The sequence below is a fragment of the Protopterus annectens genome, chromosome 5.part1, assembly GCF_019279795.1.
Source record: "Protopterus annectens isolate FY-2018-M chromosome 5.part1, PAN1.0, whole genome shotgun sequence".
In the NCBI taxonomy this organism is placed as follows: Eukaryota; Metazoa; Chordata; order Ceratodontiformes; family Protopteridae; genus Protopterus; species Protopterus annectens.
The window spans coordinates 480837644-480860956 of NC_056736.1; positions in this window are offsets into that span (position 1 = coordinate 480837644).

A 23313-nucleotide genomic window follows, 5' to 3' on the forward strand; every position below is an offset into this window, starting at 1 on the left:
CAACATGGTTTCAGACCCTCCCATAGCACTACCACTGCCCTCCTTTCCTTTACAGATTGTATTAACAAAAACTGTAACTGTAATATGCTTTCCTTGGCACTATTAATCGATCTGTCAAAAGCATTTGACATGGTCAGTCATCAAATTCTGACAGATATCCTCAAATCCCTGGTGTTAGGTGCACTCTCTATCAAATGGTTCCAATCCTACTTAGATCAAAGACAACAGGCTGTACTCTGGCAAAATACTCTATCTAACCACCTACCAGTTAACCTCTGTGTATCTCAGAGATCCATATTAGGACCTCTCCTTTTCTCCATATTCATCAACGACCTTCATCTAGCAATTCCCCATGCTACTTGCATTCAATACGCAGATGACTCCACACTTGTATGCTCGGCCACAACCACCTCTGAACTTCACTCCCTTACCCAAAATGTATTTAACACTTTTGAACAATGGTTCACTCACCATTGCCTTCTATTAAACCCCAAAAAAACTAAACTCCTCCTTTTCAATCCTAATCATAAGTCCTCTCCCATAGATTTTGCTGTTACATCCACTAATGGTACCATTATATCACCTGACCTAACTACCAAGCTACTTGGTATTACCATTGACAACAACCTTACCTTTGACATACATATCAACAACACTATTAAATCTGTCAACAAAAAACTTGGCTTTCTCTACAGAATTAAACCCTTCCTGTCACCTACAGCTAGGACAACTATTGCACACACTCATCTAATCACTAGAATCCTGTATGCCTCAAATATTTTCACTAATCTATCTAAGAATAACCTCAATAAATTGGAAATCTCATACAATAACATAGCCAGATTTGCTACTGGCAAACCATTTAGAGCACACCATTGCCTTAACTTAAAGCAGCTTCAGTGGTTGGAACTACAGAATCTGCTCAAATACCACCAACTAATCATTGCCCACAAGACTCTTTACCAACCTTCCAATACTCCTACTCTATCCACCATCATCACCCCCTATCATAATCTGAAGTCCTTACATTAATCTCAGAAACCTCTAATTAACACATCTAAATCTAACAACAGGGCTGGGGATTCTCTCTTCTCTAATACTGTGGGAAAATTTTGGAATCTCCTACCCAGTGAACTTTCCTCAGTTTCCTCTATATCACTCTTCAAAAACAGACTGAAACTTTTCCTAAAAACACATTGGTTATGCCCCTGTACTAAACCTGACTAATCCTCCACTGTACCCAAATACTGTCAGCATATCCTATACCTTACCTTTCTCACTCTCTATTTCATTATTTCCATCCCTCTGAATACTTACTTGTTAAAAAAAAAAATATATATATATATATATATATATATTTTTTTTTTATTACTAAACTCATTTTTTTTCAATCTGCCTCTTTTATTGTACCGTACATGTATATGGAATTAGCCTGTATACCTCTCCTTTTTTTCTATATTAAGTAATGTAACTACTTGCTATTTTGAATTGTACACTGTATTGAATGCATTTCATATTGTATCGACTTCTGTATTCTCTGTATTATTTCTGTATTATCCAATTTTGTACTTGTATACACATCTGAAGTTATTTTATATTGTCCTGCAATTTTATTATCATGTGTGTCATGAAGATTTTCTCTGGGCCTCTACTGAAAATGCACATATATCCAGTTAGCCTAGCCCGGTCAACAAATGTAAAATAAAATAAATAAAATAAATAAATTTTACTTTTGCCGAAAACAACATGATCCTGGATGGCTTCAGACTGCATCACCACATCCTGCTTTCCAGGACTCACCAAAATCCTAAGCAATATGCTGCACAGTGAGCTGACCTTGTTGTATCAATAAATCAAGTAGGGCTACAGGAAAGAAGCTATTAGCAGGTTTGACACTGGGTGACTGATATGATATCTGCTGCATAGCAAAGGGCCGCTGCTCTGGCCAGGGACTGTGCTGCCACTGGTGGAGGGCCTGCAGCAGAACAACCGCTCTCAGCCACAGAGGAGTTCCTAGCAAACCTGTGATCAACCACCAGCTCCCAAGCATCCATCACCCCATACATCATGGAGGTGGGTGGCACAGCTTCCACAGCAGAGGAGAATCCAGGTAAGCCTCCTGTGTTCATCACTGTAATACTGTAGCAGTCATTGTTGCATCCTCTGCATACCAGTACATAGATGTCAGGTCAGTCTGCATAGGGGAGGAGTTGTTTGTATTGCACACTTGTGCACACATAGCAATGTGGGCAGTATTAGAGTTCCTACTATACATGATGAAACATGCACATATTATTCTGTAACAATACCACATTTGTGTTTGCTGACAATACCTCTCCCTTACATTTCCATAGGAACATCTGGTGTGGCCAGAGTCCAACATCCTGTAGCTGGTGAGTGTGCAACTGTTTAGGTATGGCTCACATATATCCTAAGAATGTTAAGGCCTGCCAGTTTCCCATAGACACAACTGTTATGCTTAGCCAGAGTACAATACTTCTATGTTCAGTTTTGGAGGAGTAATCATAGTAGTGTATTTCCAGGAGTTGTAACATATTTGCACTAATTTTTGTGAAGGTCTATGCAGTCTGCTATAAAGGGCACAATAGTATGGTGAAGGCAGGTGCACTGTGTTTTAGTTGTAGGTCCATCACACACACTGACCTATTGCTTATCTCACAGGTGTATAGTACTGGCAACATTAACTGGACATAGCTGCAGTGCATGTTATTAAGGTCCTCTCTTGCCTGTGTATGTTGTAGTCTGTGTGTGCGTCATGCATGGGATCAGAAATAAGATGTGATATGTATAATGCAGTTGTGGCACCTCACCTGTATGTATGTGTGCGTGTGTGTGTGTGTGTGTGTGTGTGTGTGTGTGTGTGTGTGTGTGTGTGTGTGTGTGTGTGTGTGAGTGTGTGTGAGTGTGTGTGTGTGTGTGTGTGTGTGTGTGCGTGTGTGTGCGTGTGTGTGTGTGCATGTGTGTATTTGTGTGTGTGTGGACTGACAGACATAATAGTGCAGGTATTAATGTAGGTATGTTGTCTTTCTCCTCACAGGTGACCATCGGGTGTTGGACTGTGTCCCCCTCACAACCTGATGTCAGTGTCTCATTGGACTCTGACGATGATGGTGGCAATAGTGAGGTAAAGGTGGGGTTGTTGGGGGCTGAATCTGTCCTGTGAGTTGACATCCCACTTCCTACCCAGACATACCCAGTCCCCTGTGGTCACAGATACTGGACAGTCAGAGTTTGACCTCATTGAACAGGAGAGTGTGGAGACTATGGCATCATTGACTGTAGACACTAGCCATAGTCAGACAACTGGTGATGTCTCAAACAGGCAGATTGACAGAGGTGCTCAAAGGAGGACTGCTGCCAATTTACCACCTGTCACAGGTGTCACATCATGAGTCACTAGACGCATGTTTTAGTCAATCATGGAGGCACAGGCATGTTCCGAATGCAACACCAAACGGATGCTCAGGATAATGGATGCATCATTGTCTGGCATCCATGACTCCATCCACAACATTGGGGATGCCATGCATCGCTTTACTGATGTAGTGGACAGATGGTGGGTTGAGACATTGTCAGTCCTTGACCGCACATTGTCTGTGCTAGTGGATGTGGTGGGAGTAGGGCGTTAGATACATGGCCGTATGTCAGCAACAACATCTGCTGAGAGGCCACGTGGCCATGCATACTCATGTTCCCGTAGTGGAAGTGCCTCCAGCACTTCATAAGTGAGGGTGCTGTATACATCAAGTTGTGGCATGCATTTGACATGTGGTCCTGGGTGGCCTTGTGAGGGACATGGGCTCAGCAGACTCCAGTCACCATCAGCGACTAGTACCGCATCTGACCCCGTGCATGGTGATGTCAGTGCCACTCCTGGTAGAGCCAGTTCCCATGTCTGTGGCCAAAGATGGTGAACTGTCCAGTCTGCTTTGTACAATCCACTGTTGTCCAACATAGGCCTAGCACATGGCTTGGCGATGTATATTTATACACTCATACACGTCAGTGTCACATGCAGGTCACCAACAGACACATGGCACCTCCCCATGGCCCAGCTGACTACCATCCCTTCCTGACCCCCCACACACAATGTCAAATGTTTGGCAAAGCCTAGGTCTCTGGCACCCACACATCACACACTATGCATGTGATAATACATGTGCCACATCCCTGTCAATCATAGCATCGATGCAGGGACATGCAAATACATGTCTGATGCATTGTTTACTGTGGTTCTGTTATTCCATGACAGGTGCTGTCTGCTGGCATATCTCATGAGTATACATTAATGTATTTGTTCCTTTGTTACATGATGTTAGATTGGTGGAGGTGTCCCAGACTGACAGGTATCTCTCAGAACTTTGTATATTTCTGTTGCAAGGATCTGAGTGACTAAACTGTGGAGAATTTGTGGCAATACAGTGGCTCAAGATGATATCGTAGCAAAGCAGAAATATGACATCAGCAAGGTAAGGCTTTATATGTGCATGGTCACCTAGGTACATCTGTATAGAGCAGTGTGTCAGGGGTGATATGGTATACAGCATAATCCTGCATTCATACCCCATGACAAGGCATGTCTCCCTTGATATGTGTCACCTGAGTGTTGTGTAGGTGGTGGCAGATAGCATTTATGCCTAGGTAGATGTGGGTTATTTAGGGGTAACAGGTATGCAGAGGGCCTTAAAATGTTTAGCCATTGAACACACATAGGCAAGATTGCCACACTGCTGCAATGGGGAATATTTACACACACACACACATTTGGCTTTTTTGTGATTAGAACCCATACCTATGTAGCATTATATACAATAGTACTACAGATTAATTGAATGCACCACAGACCTTATGTGCTGTGAGAGTGTCTGCCAGTGATGCTTAAGGGGACAACATCAGCAGGGCCTGTAAAGGAGACCAATGGGGGGATTAACAGGGCCTGATGAAAATGCATCACCAATACACACACATAGGCAAGACAGACACACTACTGCAAGGGGTATATTTTCACACACACTCACAGAGATGGCCTTTTCAAGATTAGAAGCCCACCTATCTATTTATAGACACTATAGTACTATGTATTAATCACATGTGTCAAAGAGATTATGTGTTGTGGGAGTGTCTGCCACTGCTATTAATGTAGATGACATCAGCAGGACCTGCAATGAAGGCCAATGGGGGTTGACAGGGCCTGAAAATATATAACCATTGTATAACCATTGCATACAGATAGGTGAGGCACACTCACTGCTGCAAGAGGATATATTTATACACATTCACAGTGTTTCCCTTACTGAGACTAAAGTCCCTACCAATCTAGTCATGTACACTATAACACTATATACTTATCAATCGCATATGCCATGCAGCTTATCTATTTCAAGAGTGTCAAGAGTAAAGCCCCTACCTATCTAGTCATGTACACTATAATACCATGTACTTATCACATTTGCCACGCAACTTATCTATTTCAAGAGTGTCAGCCAGTATTATTAAGGTGAATTATATTAGCAGACCTTGTAAGGGAGGCCAATTGGGAGGTTGATAGGTAGGCACAGGGTCTTAAAGGGTTAAATCATTGCTCCCAGATTGGCAAGAAAAGCACACTTCTACAGGGGATATATTTACAAATCCTCAGAGAGTTGCCCTTACTGAAAGTTAAACCCCTACCTATCTATTTGTATACACTATAGCACTATGTATTTATCACATCTGCCATGCAGCTTATCCATCATGAGAGTGTCAGCCAGTGCTGTTAAGGTGACTTACATCACCAGGCCTTGTAAATGAGGTGAAGTGGGAGGTCAACAGCAGGGCCTTAAAAGGTTAAACCATTGGACTCAGATGGGCAAGAGAGGAACACTTCTGCAGGGGATATATTTACACACAAACACACACACACACACACACACACACACACACACACACACACACACACACACACACACACTCTCACAGAGTTGCCCTTACTGAGAGCAGAACCCCTATTGCATGTGCCACACAGCTTATCTATTTCAAGAGTGTCAGCTACTGCTGCTAAGGTGAATTATGTCAGCAGGCCTTGTAAAGGAGGCCAATGGGGAGGTTGACAGGTAGGCACAGGGCCTTAAAATGTATAACCATTAGACAGAGATAGATGACACAGACACACTGCTTCAAGGGTATATATTTCTACCCACACACAGAGAGTTGCCTGTTGTGAGATTAGAACCCCTAACTATCTAGTTGTATACTGTAGAGCACTAAAGACATATCACATGTGCCACAGAGCTTATCTGTTTTGAGATTGTCAGCCAGTGCTGTTAAGGTGGATGACATTAGAAGGTCCTGTAAATGAGGACAATGAGGAGGCTGTCAGGTAGGCATAGGACCTTAAAAGGTATGACCATTGCACAGAGATAGGCTAGACAGGCATACTGCTGCAAGGAGGTATACTTAGACACACACACCCACACAGGTGCTTGTTGCGACATTAGAACCTCTACCTATTTAGTAGTATACACTATAGCACTATGTACTTATCACATGCACCACAGAGTTTGTCTGTTATTAGAATGTCAGCCAGTGCTGTTAAGGTGTGTGACATCAACAGGTGTTGACAGGGAGGACAATGTACAGGAGTACACTATTCACGGGGCCATAAAATCATTCACCATGGCACTGACAAATGTCAGATCACCATGTTTGTACCGCTGTTAGGGAAATACCTACATCCACACCCACACTCAAACACATAAGGTGGCTAAGTTGAGACTAGAACCCCTACCTACCTACGATTACACACTACAGCTTGCAGTATGTATTGCACATGCCACTGGTTAAATCTGTTGTACACATGGCTGAAGCCACAGTACTTGTGGACTATGCAAAGTGGCTTATATTGCCAGCATGTGTGGCCATCAGAATGAACCTGCTTTATGCTGTTAGTGTATCTAGTGTCCTACCAGTGGAGTACTTGTTAATACCCCTGCTATGTGTGTACAGGTACCTATTCCACTATGTCTGCCCAGTTGCAGTTTGCTAGGTGAACAATTGGCCATTGACAATATGGCCTGTCCAAGTCCTGCGTTGACACCATTGCACATTACACCACCTGCTTACCATTGTCTGTCTACAAGGTGACATTCCAGAGGCAGAGGGTTCTGTGTTTGGGCGGTTATGTCATTATGCGGCCTTGGTCTGTTACCATCAAACAACTGCTATGTGTGTAGGTGCAGATAACCCCAGCATCCTGCATGCATGTCTATGTGTGGACATCGCACACACACACACACACATACACACACACACACACACACACACACACACACACACACACACACACACACACATATATATATATATACACACACTATAGACCCAGTCTCACATAGTACCATCACAACCTCAAATCATACACATAAACACACAAAGACATACTCCGAGGCTCTGATCAAAAATCTACCAAAACAGCAGAGGCCACCAAAGCAGACACACAAACAACCACCACCTCAGAACACATCACCTGCAACACATAGACCTCACAGTCAGAGTGTCAAACAGTCACAGCCCTTAAGGCCAAACAAAATGCCAGACACACTAGTCATTGGTGACTCCATAGTCAGACACACTGCACCAGACTGAGTAAGGAGAAGGTCACAGTAAGCTGCCTGTCGGGCTAGAATCCGCCACATAGCACTCAGGTCTCTCAACAGCAGGTACGACTCAGTCATTGTCCACGCTGGTGTAAGCGACCTGAGACGACTACATGAAAAGAGACATTGAGGAGCTCTCTGATTATGTAGCCCAGGCAGGTATGACCCTGACCTTGAGCAGTATCCTACCTTCACCAAGAATGATGCCACAATACAGAGATAAGATGATCAGCTTTAACAATTGGCTTAAACACTGGTGTCATTCAAAGGGGATCCAGTGTCTGTCTGCCTGGGATGACATGCTGGACGCACCTGTCACCCTGGGATTCGGATATTGGCAAAGGCTCTTGCCACCCCATAGTGCCTTTTTAGGCAAGGCTCAAATTCTAAACCTACCACCCTAGAACACAAAAAGGAAAAAACTAAGGGTAATGCTGCTCAATGCCAGAAGTCTGAATCTCAAAATGCACTCACCGAGGCCCTTCTCAGTATGGAGAACATTGATGTCTGTGCTGTGACAGAAACCTGGTTCAAGGCTCCTGAGAGCACCCCAGCACTATCAGGTTTTACCTCATATCATGCCCCCAAAATCCGGACAATACCAAGAAAGGAGGTATCCATATTCATCAAGGACACCCACACCTCAAGATTGGTTGCAACGCACGATGCATTGGAGACCATCCAGGTGCAATTAACCATAGGCAAGACTGCTCTGCAAATTGTAGCATGTTACAGGCCACCCTCACAAACTCAGGAACCTCACATGGCCTTCCTGAAAACACTAGAGGGGATAAATGTATCACCAAACACCATCATACTAGGTGACTTCAATTACCCTAATATAGACTGGGAACACTACTCAAGCCCAAATACCCTAGCCCAAAAGTTCCTGGAATTCATAAACTCAAATGCCATGGAACAACTAGTTACCATCCCCACAAGAGGAGATAACATACTTGACCTCATCATCACGAACATGGGAGCACAATGTTCAACACGGAAGTATACCCCTCACTGGTGAGATCAGATCACAAACTAATCTCGCTGGAGGTCCTCATCCCACCCCACCTGAAATAAAAAGACCACAGTAAAGAACTCTTCACACTTCTAAAGACTAGTGTGGTCTCCTTTAAGGCCCCTGAGCAACAGTACACATGCCGCTGAATCACTTACAAATGCCTTCTACCAGCACCTGCAGGACTGCATGGATAAGGCAATCCCAAGCAAAACAAAGACTCTTTGTACCAAAGGCAAGCGTCCAGTCTGGTGGACCCCAGCCATAAACAAACTCTACAACAAAAGGAGGAAGCTACTACAAGATAGAGCAAAATCCTTAAAAGGTAAGACACCCTTGATCACTATAAGTAAAAAACTAAGAGCTCTCATAAAATCATCCAAAACAAATTTTGAGAGAAAAATAGCTAAAGACTCAAAAGACAATCATAAGGCCTTCTTTAGCTATGTTAGAAACCTGGGAGGAAACTCCCAAATATGCTCAGAACTAGTTCAAAATGATGTGAAGATTACTGATCCTACGGACATTGCCAACATACTGGCTGACAGGTTCAGTGCAAACTTCTGAGATATCTATACCAAATGATTGCAGCCCCAAACATCTCCAAAAACACAGCATCCATGGGACCTGATGGTGTCCCCGGCTGTGTGCTCCACGAACTCAATGAGGAATTAAACCCACAGCTAGGACAGCTGTTTAATCAAAGTCTTACCTCTGGATACGTGCTCAGGGGAGGCGCACTGCAACTGTGGTCCCACTTCACAAAGGCGGTGCCTCCACCGACCCTGGAAATTACCGCCCATTAGCTTGACAAGCCTTATCTGCAAAGCCATGGAGAGGATCATAATGGACCTCATAAATAAAGACATAGGGAATTTGCAGACTTTGGATCCAACCCAGTTTGGCTTTGTCAAAGGCAGATCATGCCTTTTAAACTTGGTTGATTTTTGAAACAGTCACCAAAGCCATTGATGAGGAAAGGCAGTCCATACAGCCTACCTCGATCTGGTGAAGGCCTTGATACAATACCCCACTCGGGTATCATTGAAAAACTCATCAGCTTAAATATTAACCCATACATCACAAGATGGGTTGCAAACTGGCTGAGTGACAGAACCCACAGGGTCAGAGTTGCTGGCGCCATGTCAGACTCAAAGCCTGTCACAAGTGGTGTCCCACAGGGCTCAGTCCTGGGCCCACTCTTGTTTGGCATCTACTTCTCCGAAGTACAAGCAAACACAGGAGGGTAATGGCTGACAAAGATAGCAGATGACTGCAAACTGGGCGCCATAGTAGAAAACACATCTGACACAGGTATCCTTCAGAAGGGTCTCACAGAAACAGATAACTGGTGCCAGAGCCATGGCCTAAAGTTAAATGCCAAAAATTGCATAGTCATACCCTTCGGCAAAAACAAGATTACCCCTAGCTACCAAATAGGTGGCAATCCACTGAGCACAGAAGAAGTTATCAGGGACCTGGGGACCCAGGTTGATAGTAGTCTGTCATTCGACACCCATGTAGCTAAAGTAGTTAGGAAGACCTTCTACATTGCCCACCTTATCATGAAGGGATTCTCATCTAGATCAAGGGACGTCATTGTCTCCCTCTACTCATCACTCATCAGACCAATGATTGAGTACAATGCCCCATTCGGAATGTATCTGACCCGACACTTGCAGCAGCTGGAGAGGCCACAAAAGTTCCTCACCAAAAGGATAAAGGGTCTCAAAAATCTGTCCTATGCTGCCCGACTGAAAGAACTCCAGCTCTATTCAGTTGCTCAGAGGTGACCTTTGCCTAACATACAAGGCCATGTCAAACCCAGATTTGATGAATATGCTTCACCTCAAAAATCTAGATCCATCAGAACCACAAGGGGGAGACTTAAACCTATTAATAGGATGTGCTGGAGGGATAGATTCATCACCCAAAGACTCCCTATGCTGTGGAACAAAATCCCGGTATATGTGAGGCAGAGCACCTCGCTGGCCTTGTTCAAGAGAAATCTTGACCAATGGATGGGAGATCGCAGATATACCCCAGGGATTACCTCAGTGTCACTGCTCGACAGAGGCACAGCAAAATAATGGGTATAGTTCCCCATACTAAAGGGGTGGCGTAAGCCACAAAACGATGGGCTAGGCTTGTAAATACCCTCGGGCAGATAGCCTAGTATGAACCTATGATCCTATGAACCTATATATATATATATATATATATATATATATATATATATATATATATATATATATAATATCGTGCCACAAACTGATAGATTGGGTAATCATTTGTCAGGAGGATAGAGAGAGACAGATACATAGACATAGCTGCCTGTATGCACACACATACCTTAAGTAAATGAGGCATCAGAGATGGGCTCAAGTTAGCTAAATATAGGAGCATGCCCAGTGTGACTGTCAGTTCTTACAAGGTGACTCCAGGCCAGACCTACCTCTACTCCAGTCCTGAATTTTGTGTGCTGCAGCAAATTGGCTACTGCACCTGATTCAGCAGTCACCTCCTTGTTCAAGGCATTCCCTGGCTGTGTGCTGAATGTAATATATGTCTAATACCTATCAAGTGTGATGACTGTAATAAAATGTACAGGGTTTTCCATATGCATGTTAGATTGTACATAGCATTGTTGATTTCTGGTACATTATTGGCAAATCATTATAGGTTGACATTAGGACATGCTGACAGACATTTGAGTTACTGACTCATACACATCAGCAAACCCATGCTAATGCACAGTGTGTTATTCTCTGCACTTTATAAAATTCCTCTGTTTGGATGTCGTAGTGGTGCATTGGTTGCATTGTCGTCTCACAGTGAGAGGTTCTCCATTTCGATTCTCGGCTGGTGCCTTCTGTGCGAAGTCTGCATGTCCTCTCTGCATCTGTGTGGGTTTCTTCTGTGTGCTCTGCTTTTCACCCACATTACAAAGATATGTATCTGGAATGTTTCTCCCTGGGTTTCTGCTGAAAATTGACTTTGTTCCAAGTCGGCCTTTCCCAGTTAACAAATGTTAAATAAATAAAAATAAATTTGTCTGGACAGTAGTTAATCCTTCCCCTTGTATTTGGGCCTTTGTTGTGCAAATTTCCTGCCGTGAGTGGTTGTGGGTATGATGTGACTGGGGTATATGCTATAATAGCAGACATAGGGTGACAGTCTGCATACCTCATACAGTACATGTTTCTGCAGGATGTCCAGCATTCCACTCCATATGTCTGCTCTGTTCCTCATACATTTGTGGTATCCCGGTAATGTACTAATACATGGAGCCCACAGAAAGGTACTGACGCAGTTAAGTGATAGCCTTTAAATCCTGCTGCTAATCTGACCTGTTGCTGTTATACTAGCCAGTTAGCAGGTTACTCATACCATAAACATAATGTCTGTTTGGCCCTCTGCCACCCATTGTCTCTGCCTTTGTGCAGCATTCTGGCATGTACAGATTGAGGCATATTGACAGTCTGTAGGACTCCCACCATAGGAGTACTTCACATGCAAAAAGTGTAGGTGCAGCTAGCTTCGAACCATCAACACCATTAACCACGCTAATGTACTTAGCCCAGTGAGCCACCAGAAGATGAGGTTTAATTCCACACACTATCAACAGCAGACAGACAGACATACACTGTGTGAGCCCTACTGTGACCCCTGCATTTTATGTAAAATAGGACATTTGGGCAAGTTCTTTGTGACCGCTCTGGGATTGTGCAGTTTGCAGTTATATCGTTGGAAACATATATTGTTACTACAGTTGTATGGGAACACTGGTGTGTTGGAGGTACTGGACTCTGGCATTGACAGTGTTGTGTCTGTCCTATGACTCTATATGGCATTCCTCTTGCAAACTGCAGTGGGTTTTCCAGCCCTGTGACTCATGCTTATTATGGAGTACCCAGTATTGGACAGAGTACCTGTTGTCCCAAGTAGCTGTTACTTCTCTGCAAGTAGCCCAGTAACCCACTCTATTCCCTTACATACATGCAGCAGGTATATACATATTCTACCATAGTCTAGTACCTAGTACATTTGTAATAAAGGAGAGTGATTTACCTTGTGGATGGAGCATTTGAAAAACCTGTGTTTCAGGGCTGACTCTGTCTGATGCACACAGTACACAGCCAATACATGGTAAGATAGAGGTTCTTTGAGGTGTCTGACATCCTTTTTACTATATATGTGAGTCAGAGTAAGGTGTCAGATCCTAGGACCCTATGTTGTCAGTGCATGTGCTATGCGTTGCTTCTTTGCCAAGGCCAGGGCATATTGGGCATGCCTACATCTGCCTACAGGGATAGGCTCAGGGGGTTCCTCCTCCAAGTCCCCCTGTGCTTGCGGGGACTTAGGCTGTGGTGGGGAGATGTGTGTCACTTCATTGTGATGGTCCTGAAGCAGCTGTTTCTGCAGGATTATATTGTGTAGTATGGCACATACTGTGAACATCTGTGCACATGTTGCTGGAGAGTACTGCAGGGATCCACTTGATATTTCAAGGCACCAGAACTGTGACTACAGCAGCCCAAACACATGATCTATGATGTTCCTAATTTGCCCTTGTATCTCATTATGGCATTCTTGGGTAAGTGTGGGGGCATTTTTGATAAGTGTCATCATCCATGGTTCTAGTGGGTAGCCAGCAGTCCCCAATAGATAACGGTATGGGATGCCTCCCTTTACAAACATCTGGTACAGTTGTGATGCATGCCAGATACCACACACACTCATAATAATGCCCTGCGCATTGTGCACAACCTGGAAATTGATGGAGTGATACCCCTTGTGGTTGAGGTAGACTCTACCCTCCACACCGGGTGTTGCTTTTATGTGTACATATGTGCAGTCTATGGCACCCAGCACCTCAGGGTAGTGGGGTACATGGTGGAAGAGATGCATACTGCTAGCCCTCTCCTCAGGGGTAAGGGGTAAATAAATGTGCTCACTGGCATTGTTTACTTGGCATCCAGGAACTGGTGGAGAACCCTGGATGCAGATGCCTGTGAGACCCCCATTATGACCCCAGTTGCACTTTGAAAGGTACCTGTAGCTAATATTCTAAGGGATGCAAATACCTTTTTTCCCACTGGGATGGGTTCCCCTCTTTTGGGTCTGGGTCTGAGTTGTGGGCGGCAAAGTTCGGTCAGTTCTTGTAATATGTCCCTTTCCACCCTGTAGTGCTCTACAATCTCCAGCTCATGTAGTCCCTGGAAAGTTACCCTGGGCCTGAACACTCTTCTCCTTCTCTGTCTAGGCCTATTGTCAGCAGCACCATGAGCACTGCCCTCAGCCTCTAGCACATACAGATATAGCAGAGCAGCAGCAGCCCCTAGCATTCTGTCAGTTAAAATTCCCAAGTGTGTACTCCAATGGTTCAGAGTATGTGGGAAAAATCAGATTTCAGGGTGTATGCATACTTTATAGTGGTGTACTTCAGATGCAGCCTTTGTGATTGGCTAACTGTGATGCATACCACCTGTCACATATATCGAGGGGTTTGAATGACCCAGTGTCTGTGGACAGGGTTTAACAGTACTTTATGCATGATTGGCTTTCCCAGGCGGTTATCTTTTATTTATTTATTTATTGATTTATGTTAAATACCTTCCCTGCTTAGCACTGCAGTGTAGCGTGCAAATCTGTGGTGCTGGTGTAAACACTGCTCAGCAGTCTGGACACATCTCCATGCACAGGCACACTCAGAATAGCTTAAACCAGCTAAAACACATGCCCCACAGCTAAATAAAGCTTAGCAGCACTAGCCCCCACCTGCTTAGCTGAGCTGCGAGACAAGCAAACGGGCACCACTTAAACATAATGTGACACACCCCCTTTTGATGTCAGCTACCCCTTCTGTAGACTCCAACATGGTGCAGGGGCTACACCAGTTCAATTTGTGGGCACAGTAGCCCATTTTGTCTGTTCAGTAACCCCAGCTCATTTGCATACTGATCCTTGCACACAACCTGGATACTTCACTATTCCAGGGCTTGACTCCTTAGCAACCCTGATACCTACCATTGTAATACTCCAGGGCACTATAATGCATTATTTTCACATATGTCTTGTTTTTGGATTTTACAATTTTTAATATTTTCATTTTTTTGCATAACTGCATGTTTTCATGCAGCTGTGTGGTGCACAAACATGATATTGCTATTAATAATGATTTTTTTTTTATTATTTTGCATTATTTTTTGCACATACAGGGCATAGTTTTGAACTTATCTGTCCCTAAATGCAATCGCTGAACTACTACATGTGCTTTTACAGCCCCTGCTCTATTTTTCCTTTCTTGCACATGGTAATTTTCCTTCTACACTTTGGCCACCTACACAGGGTCTGCATGACTACCTATCTGCTTGCTGAATCACTCCAGCACCATCATGTGACCTCATTTGAATGAAATTCACCTCATTATGTGGTGATTTGCATTCTGCGGACACGGATCCGTACCCTCATGCATGCTCCTCTGCTCTGTTTACTGGATCGCACGGCTGCTGGTTTCCGTGTTGGGGCCATGCCACTCTGTTTTAATATGGAAAGTCACTCTGTGTAGGCTTTATTGAATTACCCCCATGGTTTAAAGCCATGGAGAACACACCAACAGTGCTAGGTTATACTGTCTTCCACACATTTAGGCCAGCTACTTTACAGGCAGGGACTAAAGGGGGAGGTATCTCTGTTTACATCAATGATAAATATACTTCAGGGCTGGTCAAACAGGGCAATGCACTTGAGCTGCTCCATGTTCAAATCACCATAGGCAAAATCCCATACAACTTCCTTGCAAGCTATAGGTCCCCCTATATGACCCTGGATACTCGTACCATGTATTTAAACTTATTAGAAATACTAATCATCCAACCCAATATGATATTCATAGGTGACTTTACTTACCCCACTATTAACTGGGAATCATATATATAACACCATATGTGCATGCACAGAGATTCCTGGATTTTGTAAACAATAACTTCCTGGACCAGATAGTCAGTACACCGACCAGGGGTGCAACCGTACTGGATCTGGTCCTCACTAATATGAGAGAGTGCTGCACACTCCCTACTGTAATGCCTTCCCTGGTAAGGTCAGACCACAAAATGGTCCCTTTGAAGTAAAAATAAAACCTGGACCCCCCAGCTAAACCTGGAATATTCAGGAACTATTCTAAGGCTAACCTCCTGCTATTAAGTGAGAACCTGGCAATATTTAAAGCACCCATAAATTCTGAGAACACTGCTGCCTTTTCAGAACTGTTCACAGACACCCTGTACAAGTGTGTTAATAGCTGCATAGACGCAGCTGTACCCACGAGGAAGAAGTACAGAACTAACTCAAAAAACAAGCCACTCTGGTGGAATCACAAAATCAATAGGGTGTATAACAGAAGGAAGAAAATCATGGCAAAAATTAGGAGGTGCAGCACCCAGCAGGATAAAAGCATGCTCATCAAACTAAACAAACAACTCAGAGGACAAATAAAGTCTAGCACAGCCAAATATGAGATAAATTTGGCCTCCCAGGCCAAGGACAACTACAAAACATGTGTTAGCTATGCCCACAACCTCAAAGGCAATACATAATTGTGTGCAGCACTCACTGTAAATGGAGCCACCTATACTGAGCCAGAAGACATAACAGGCCTCCTGGCTGATTAATTTGGCTCCAACTTTACCACTGTCTCCCTCTCAGCGCTCTCTCAGGAAATATCATCAAATATAACTCCCCGTACTATCACTAGGGAACAGGTCCTTAATGCTCCCTCTAAGACCAAAAACACTGCATCAATGGGCGCAGACAATATCCCAGGATGCCTTCTAAATAGCATGAAACATCACCTGTCAGGGCCCCTGGAATTACTCAAAAATTGTGAACCATAAAACTAGTAAGAAAAAGCAGACCCGCCTCAGACGAACCATCAGCTTTAATGTAAAAAAACACACTGACTAAGCACTTTCACCCACAGTTGGGCTTCTTCAGAGTCAGTACACAGTAACAAAATAATCACTTAAATAGCAATTAAAGACAATTGATCACATGAGTATCTGCAAGTATTTAAAAAAATAACCCTCTACTGTCCAGTTCATTTCAACCCTGGTATTTGCTTGTACATCAAAAATGCATATATAAATATGCCATTAAATAAGTATGTATCCCACTAGCTGAGCACTCTCCAACTGTTGCATTTAAAAATTCTATCATAAAAATGGGTAATCATGAAATGTACATAAAAATGTGTTTAGATGGAATAGAATACTAACTGCATAACAGTAAACACACGGCTCAAAATATTATTCTCTACAATTCGATTTACATACTTCATTATATATCGAACAGCCAAAGCAGAAACTGAGTAAATTCATTGGCAAGCATGTTAATGCAATGAAAATGCAAGACAGCACAAATTATTTTGCTGCATTATTTGTAGACTAGAAAACAATTGTCACATTCCTAGGGCTTAAGAACAGAAAGAAGAATGCATCAAATTATTGAATTCTGATGGATATGCTAGATGTCTTTGTTTAAAGGGAGGCCTGGTTTTTGAAATTCTGAGGCTTAATTGTGATCCACATAATAGTGACGGTCAGTAAAAGTGGTGAATATATTGAATATATTGTAGTAGTGATGTAGTGTTGTCTGAAGTATTTTAGAGGTAAGTAACAGGGGTGTGGGGAACACAACCCAATGCTTTTGTACTGTTATAGAAAGTTTTAGTATCTCTGTATTTATTTAGACAATGAACTTTATTTTACGGAGTTGTAGAACTCAAAAGTACAAATCTTGTATTTCTGAAAAAGCACTAGAAAACAAAGCAGTTACAAATGTGGATTTACTTATCCCAGTCTTTTCTGCCTGAAATGAACAATGTTCTACTTTTAATGGTAAAATAACAACATTGCAGGTCCTGTCGACAGTGTATTAGGGAGAGATTAGTATCCAAAATAACAGCTGCATTTCTGAATTACTAAATGTCAAGATATAATTACTTCTGCCTTCTGCAAATTGGATGCTTTTCTAAATTAATTATATGAAGGCTGTACTACTTATCTTGCTTCTGTAAAACTTGACTTCCAAGTGTTAACAAATCACTGCAGCATTAATTTGTATTATCTGAATTAACTCCCGGAATTAAGCTGGAGCACATGGTCAAAGTACATTATGTACAAGTGAAGCAGGCATATGCAACTGCAACAGCAGCAAAACTGTACATAATAGCTCATGGGTACGCTGCGTGTGCGTGCAAAATATTTTGCATTTCTTGTGAAACCATTTAACTAATTGGATCTGCTTGTATCGCTGCAAAGTTTAAACAAAACAAAACAGCTGACATTTTAAACAGATGAGCATTGCAGGTTGTTTGACTTGATCTGTTCTGTTTTATTATAGATTCTTCCACCTTGTAGTTTGAGAGCAAGACAGTATTATTTATTTCAGACGGGTACAGAATAATGTTGCTATACAAGTCAACAGAATGTCTGTGTACTAAAGATGCAAATCATTAAAGATGGAAAAATAGTCATGCTATATCAACATTGCACTGTAAGCAGTAAAAGTTAAAAAAAAATTGCAATAGTGAGATACAAACTACAATGACTTCCATTCACAAGCAATTCATGCACTATATTGAATGACATAAGGCACAGTATGATGGCATACTGAAAACCCCAAATCTTCTGATCATGAATAGAAAATAGGAGGCGATGGCTAGAAAAATGCATCTCCATGGTGGAAAGAAAAAAGGCCATGAGTACAGAAAGCAGATGCATGCGCAGACCATGTCAGCATTGGCAGTTCTGTATACCTTGACCAAGGAAGAGTTCCATAGGAAGGACATTGAAGCCAGGGCTACACTTAACACCATATTTATCATATACCATATGGCAATAATACCATATGGACAGTGAAGTGGTAACATGAAGGTGTAACCGTCTGTACACTCAAGCCACTGGCACATTCCATTTGCTGATCAGTGAACCTGTAGACTTATTTAATTTATCTTTGTCAAGGATATCAAATGCAGCTTGTACATGACTGGTGTAGTGCATGACAGAATGCATAACATTCAGTAATGATGGAACTCAGTTCATGCAATCGGTAGGCAGGCAGGTCCTCTAGTTCTTTTTACCATAAGTGACTACACCAATACGGCACTATAGCTCCATCAGATGCTTGAGAAGTGGCACATACGGGCAGGACGAGATACTATTTCATCAACTGACAACCTGTATGTAGCACTTATGGCTTTAGCGTGGAGGTGTATTTCAAGCACTCAGTAGCTGATCATGATACCTACATCTGACAGATGATTAACCTATGCAAGCAATTCTTCTACTGATGAATACCAGAAAGATGTGTTGCTGTGACACAGGTGGCATGATGGTTAAGGTCTTCACCTTCTATGCATGTGGTACAAGGTTTAGTCTTGATCTCTGACCAATACCTGTGTGGAGTTTGCATGTTCTCCCTGCATCACTGTGGTGTTCCTCCCACCTACCAAGATCTGCTGGGTGTTTCCACCTCAAATTCACTGAAGAATCAACTTTGGGCAGCAGCACAGTCTGGATCATACCTATGGGGAAGGAGTTGTATAGATCAACTGTTTATGGATATTAACTGTATTGTACAGTATCCTCTGAAAAGGAGAACACAGACTGTGTGCTGTGTTAGGACTAGCTACTTGAAGGTGCAAAATTTTTCTGTAGTTGATTGGGTAACTTTGACTAATATCATCAGAAAAGGGCATGGGTATTTGCCAGTGATAAGTAGGTTGGGGACATGACCAATACAGGTCTTTCTGTCCTTGTTCTTGTTTGTGCAGCCATAAAGTCCCTACTGGAGTCCGATCTCCAAGTGAGTGGGCTAGCTCTGTTAAGTGTAAGCTGGATATGAAACCAATCAACCTGCGACATGTGAACTAAAGATTTCTGCTCTCGCTATAAGTTCACTTGGAAATGGATGACATGTTGGCAGTGATGGGAGTAGCATATTACAATAAGTAATATATTACTGTAATGTATTACAATTTCTAGTAACTGGTAATATAACTAGTTACTTTTTCAAAATAGTAACTAGTAATAGTAATATATTACTTTTTTAGTAACTAGTAACTTAAATGGGAGTTACTTTTGAGTTACTTTTGCTTAAACCAGTGGTTCGCAATGTGGGTGATATAGCCTCCTAAAGAGTGATGTAACTTCCGGGGTCTCTATATAGTATGGATAGAAATCAGATGTTAGGAGGTTAATAGACACTTTGAAGTGGCAATTTGGATAAAAAATTATAACATAATGGTGGCACAAACTCATAGCAGGTAGCATTAATAACAGATCTTTAGAATTAGTCTGGAACAAAATTGACTTCATTTTTTTAGTACTGCAAGGAGGTGAAAGCTAATTATGACCAGATTCCAGCACTGCCCTGGTACTGTGGGACTCTCACCCACTAAAACAACCCCTAACACTGGGACAATTCTAGCCTGCTAGAGATCATATCCTTACCTTGCAGTATAATAAACGGCATTGGTTCTTCATACCATCATCAGTCGGAATCAAACTCATCACTCATCAGTTGAGCACCTGATTCCCCAACCCACTGCACCAAGCAGGACTCTTCAAGTGGATCTATGATCAATCAACTTTTGTCTTGACAATATTTTCTTATGGTCTATTTAAAATTCTTTTCAGGTTTTGATTTTTAGTTGCTGAAAATAGACAAAATGTGATAGGTTTTTATGTCTTGTGCTGCTGGCTTGTTTGGTTTAATTATTATCTGTGACTCTCTAGCTACAAAGCCTAGTCGTCTTCTTCTCCTTTCAGCTGTGCCCATTAGGGATCACCATAGTGGATCATCAGTCTGCAGAACAAGTGGCAGTGGAGTTTTACATTGTTGAGTTGCCAGTCCAGTGCTCAACCTTTTTCAGAAAGCACACGCATGCACACACTCACACCTAAAGCCAATTAAGAACGTCTAATCCACCTGCAGCATGTCTTGTGAATGTGGGAGGAAACAAGAATACCCTGAGGAAACCCACTCAAACACAGAGAGTGCAGATCATAGTGTGTGTGTTGTACTTTTAAAGCCACTGTAGTTCATGGGCACATGCATAAAAAGTAATGAGCACGTGCAAAGCAGAGTGCCATTTTGTGTAAGCCGTTGGAGTGACAGCATGTATGTGTGTAGCAGTCATTCAGTTAGCTAGTTCATTTAAGTTTTATGTTCCAGTCATCCAACCTGATGTGTTTGTGTGTAATAAATATCTTAAATGAACATCCAAGCCTCGTTATCTTATTTGAATACACAAGACTAGTGACATGTTGTCAGAATGGGATCCGAAGTCAAAATTTCTTAAAACCATGAGGCGCACAGTCAGAAATGGAGAAATATAAAAGAGTAGCTCAAACGACTCACAAACAACTCATAAAAAGGTCAAAAAATATTTCCAGGTTCTTAAACTCATTGAAATGATTTTTCCCTCAATGAATATAAAGCAAAGCATTCCAAACCAATTACTGAATAAACAAAATGTTCCAAATTGCGACATATTGAAAAAAGTCTCCAAAACGAAAAAACAACACAGGCTCCGATCTGGCTAGAATAACTCCAAAAAAGTTTAATGTGAAGTGCTTTTCGTCTTCCACCTTTGGAAGACTTCATCAGACAAAAGAAAAAAACTTCATACACAGTTTTAAAATGAAAAAGGCGCCAAAGCAAAGCACAGTAATTGAATTCAGCTGCCATTCAATTGACTAATTAAATACTAAGTTAAATTATTAAAAGTGTTCTGCATCAAAAACCTTTTTCTTGTGTTAAAAAAGCTCATGTCAGCAAAATAAGATCATGCATTTAAAAATTCTCTTTAAAATTTTCGGTTAAAAAAAAAACAAAATGCAAAACTGAACTCTAACATAAAGTACAAAAATACTGAATGAAAAGCATAAATGTAGGAAAACGTAGTTTTAAATATATGCTTGGAGTGTAAAAGAAGAAAGGAACATAATAATAATAATAAGCATACCTCGCAACCTGGAAACATCAGAAATCTGGACAAGGCCCGTGAAAAATAGGTACAAATCTGTACGCTGATTAACATAAAATTTGCATACAGAATTAAACAACCCCACCCACTCCAATGGAATTGTAGGATACCAACTTTGAAATGCAAACTGAAGAACGGAACCAAAATATAGCACCAGAGTCCCCCTGCAGCCATTCCAATGTCCCATTACCTGGCTATTTCACCCCATTTACCATAAACACTAATGTGTGCATACTGCTTTACTTCTGCAATGATTATTTGGATTTTAGTTTTTTACATTTTATAGCACAATGCGTAAACACTAATAGATATCTGCTAAAAAGCAATACTGTCTAACAATGAAAACAGACTTGGCATTAAAGCCTATCTGCCCATGAAACTCACATTCATTGAAACAGCATTGGAACCCACATCACATCCAAAGAAAATGCATCTGGCCAGTGGTGGATAAAGATTACCTTTCGGCTGTTTTCAAATCAGTGGCCCCTTGCACACTAAACAAGAAACATACATGCATTCTTTGATACACCTTCCTGACTTTATTAAATTATATTCCTTGTATAATACATTTAGATTTATTGTTTAAACATTTTTTTCCAGTAGGCAATGAAACAAAAATGCATGAAACAATGACAAAACTGCCCTATTCAGAGCATTTCCATGATAACAGTATACTTCCACACACAACTGCATTATAAATTCATTGTTTGAACATTTTCCAGTAGGCAATGAAGCAAAATGCATGCACCAATAATGACAAAACTGCCATATTCAGAACATCTACATGATAACAGTCTACTTCCACACACAATTGCATTTTAAATTTGTTTGAACATTTTTATATTTTCTACTTCTACACAATATATATATATATATATATATATATATATATATATATATATATATATATATATATATTTTTTTTTTCAAATCTGCACTTGCACAAACACAAAAGAGACAGAAATCTGCCAGAACACAGATCACTGTCAGCATGTGTACAGAAACTTCACCAACAGTGTTTTCTAATGGCAGGCAGCCATTGCCATTTTGACTAAAGGCACCTAATACTTGCCAATTATGCACTTAATCTGTAGAGATGTCATGCCATAGGTCATGTGTAACACAGAGCACACTGATGCAGCACCATCTGTAGCTGAAGACACAAATATATTCTGTAGCAATTCAGCGTTTTGAATGCATTCTTTTACTGCTTGAAATATATCACATCATTTTGTAATCCCCTTTTATTGCTATCAAGTCTAGCAATTCATCAGCTGTGTCCTACAGGCAGCCAACTCCATTGAATACTATACACAGTGTAGTGTCTGATAACCATACCACATCTAAAATAAACTTCAGTGCTTTGAAGGATTCAAGTGGCCATCCTCTTTTCCCAGCAAGTCTTACACTGCACAAAACTCCACCAAATCAATTCCAAAGATTCACTAAGTTTTCAGCTATCTTGAAAAATACGCACACTCTCCGAATAATGATCAGCTTTTAATTCTGCATATGGCAGTTTTACGGCATTCTACTTCAATAACAAAAATCAGGATATTGTTACCATGGTATGTACACATATGATGAACACA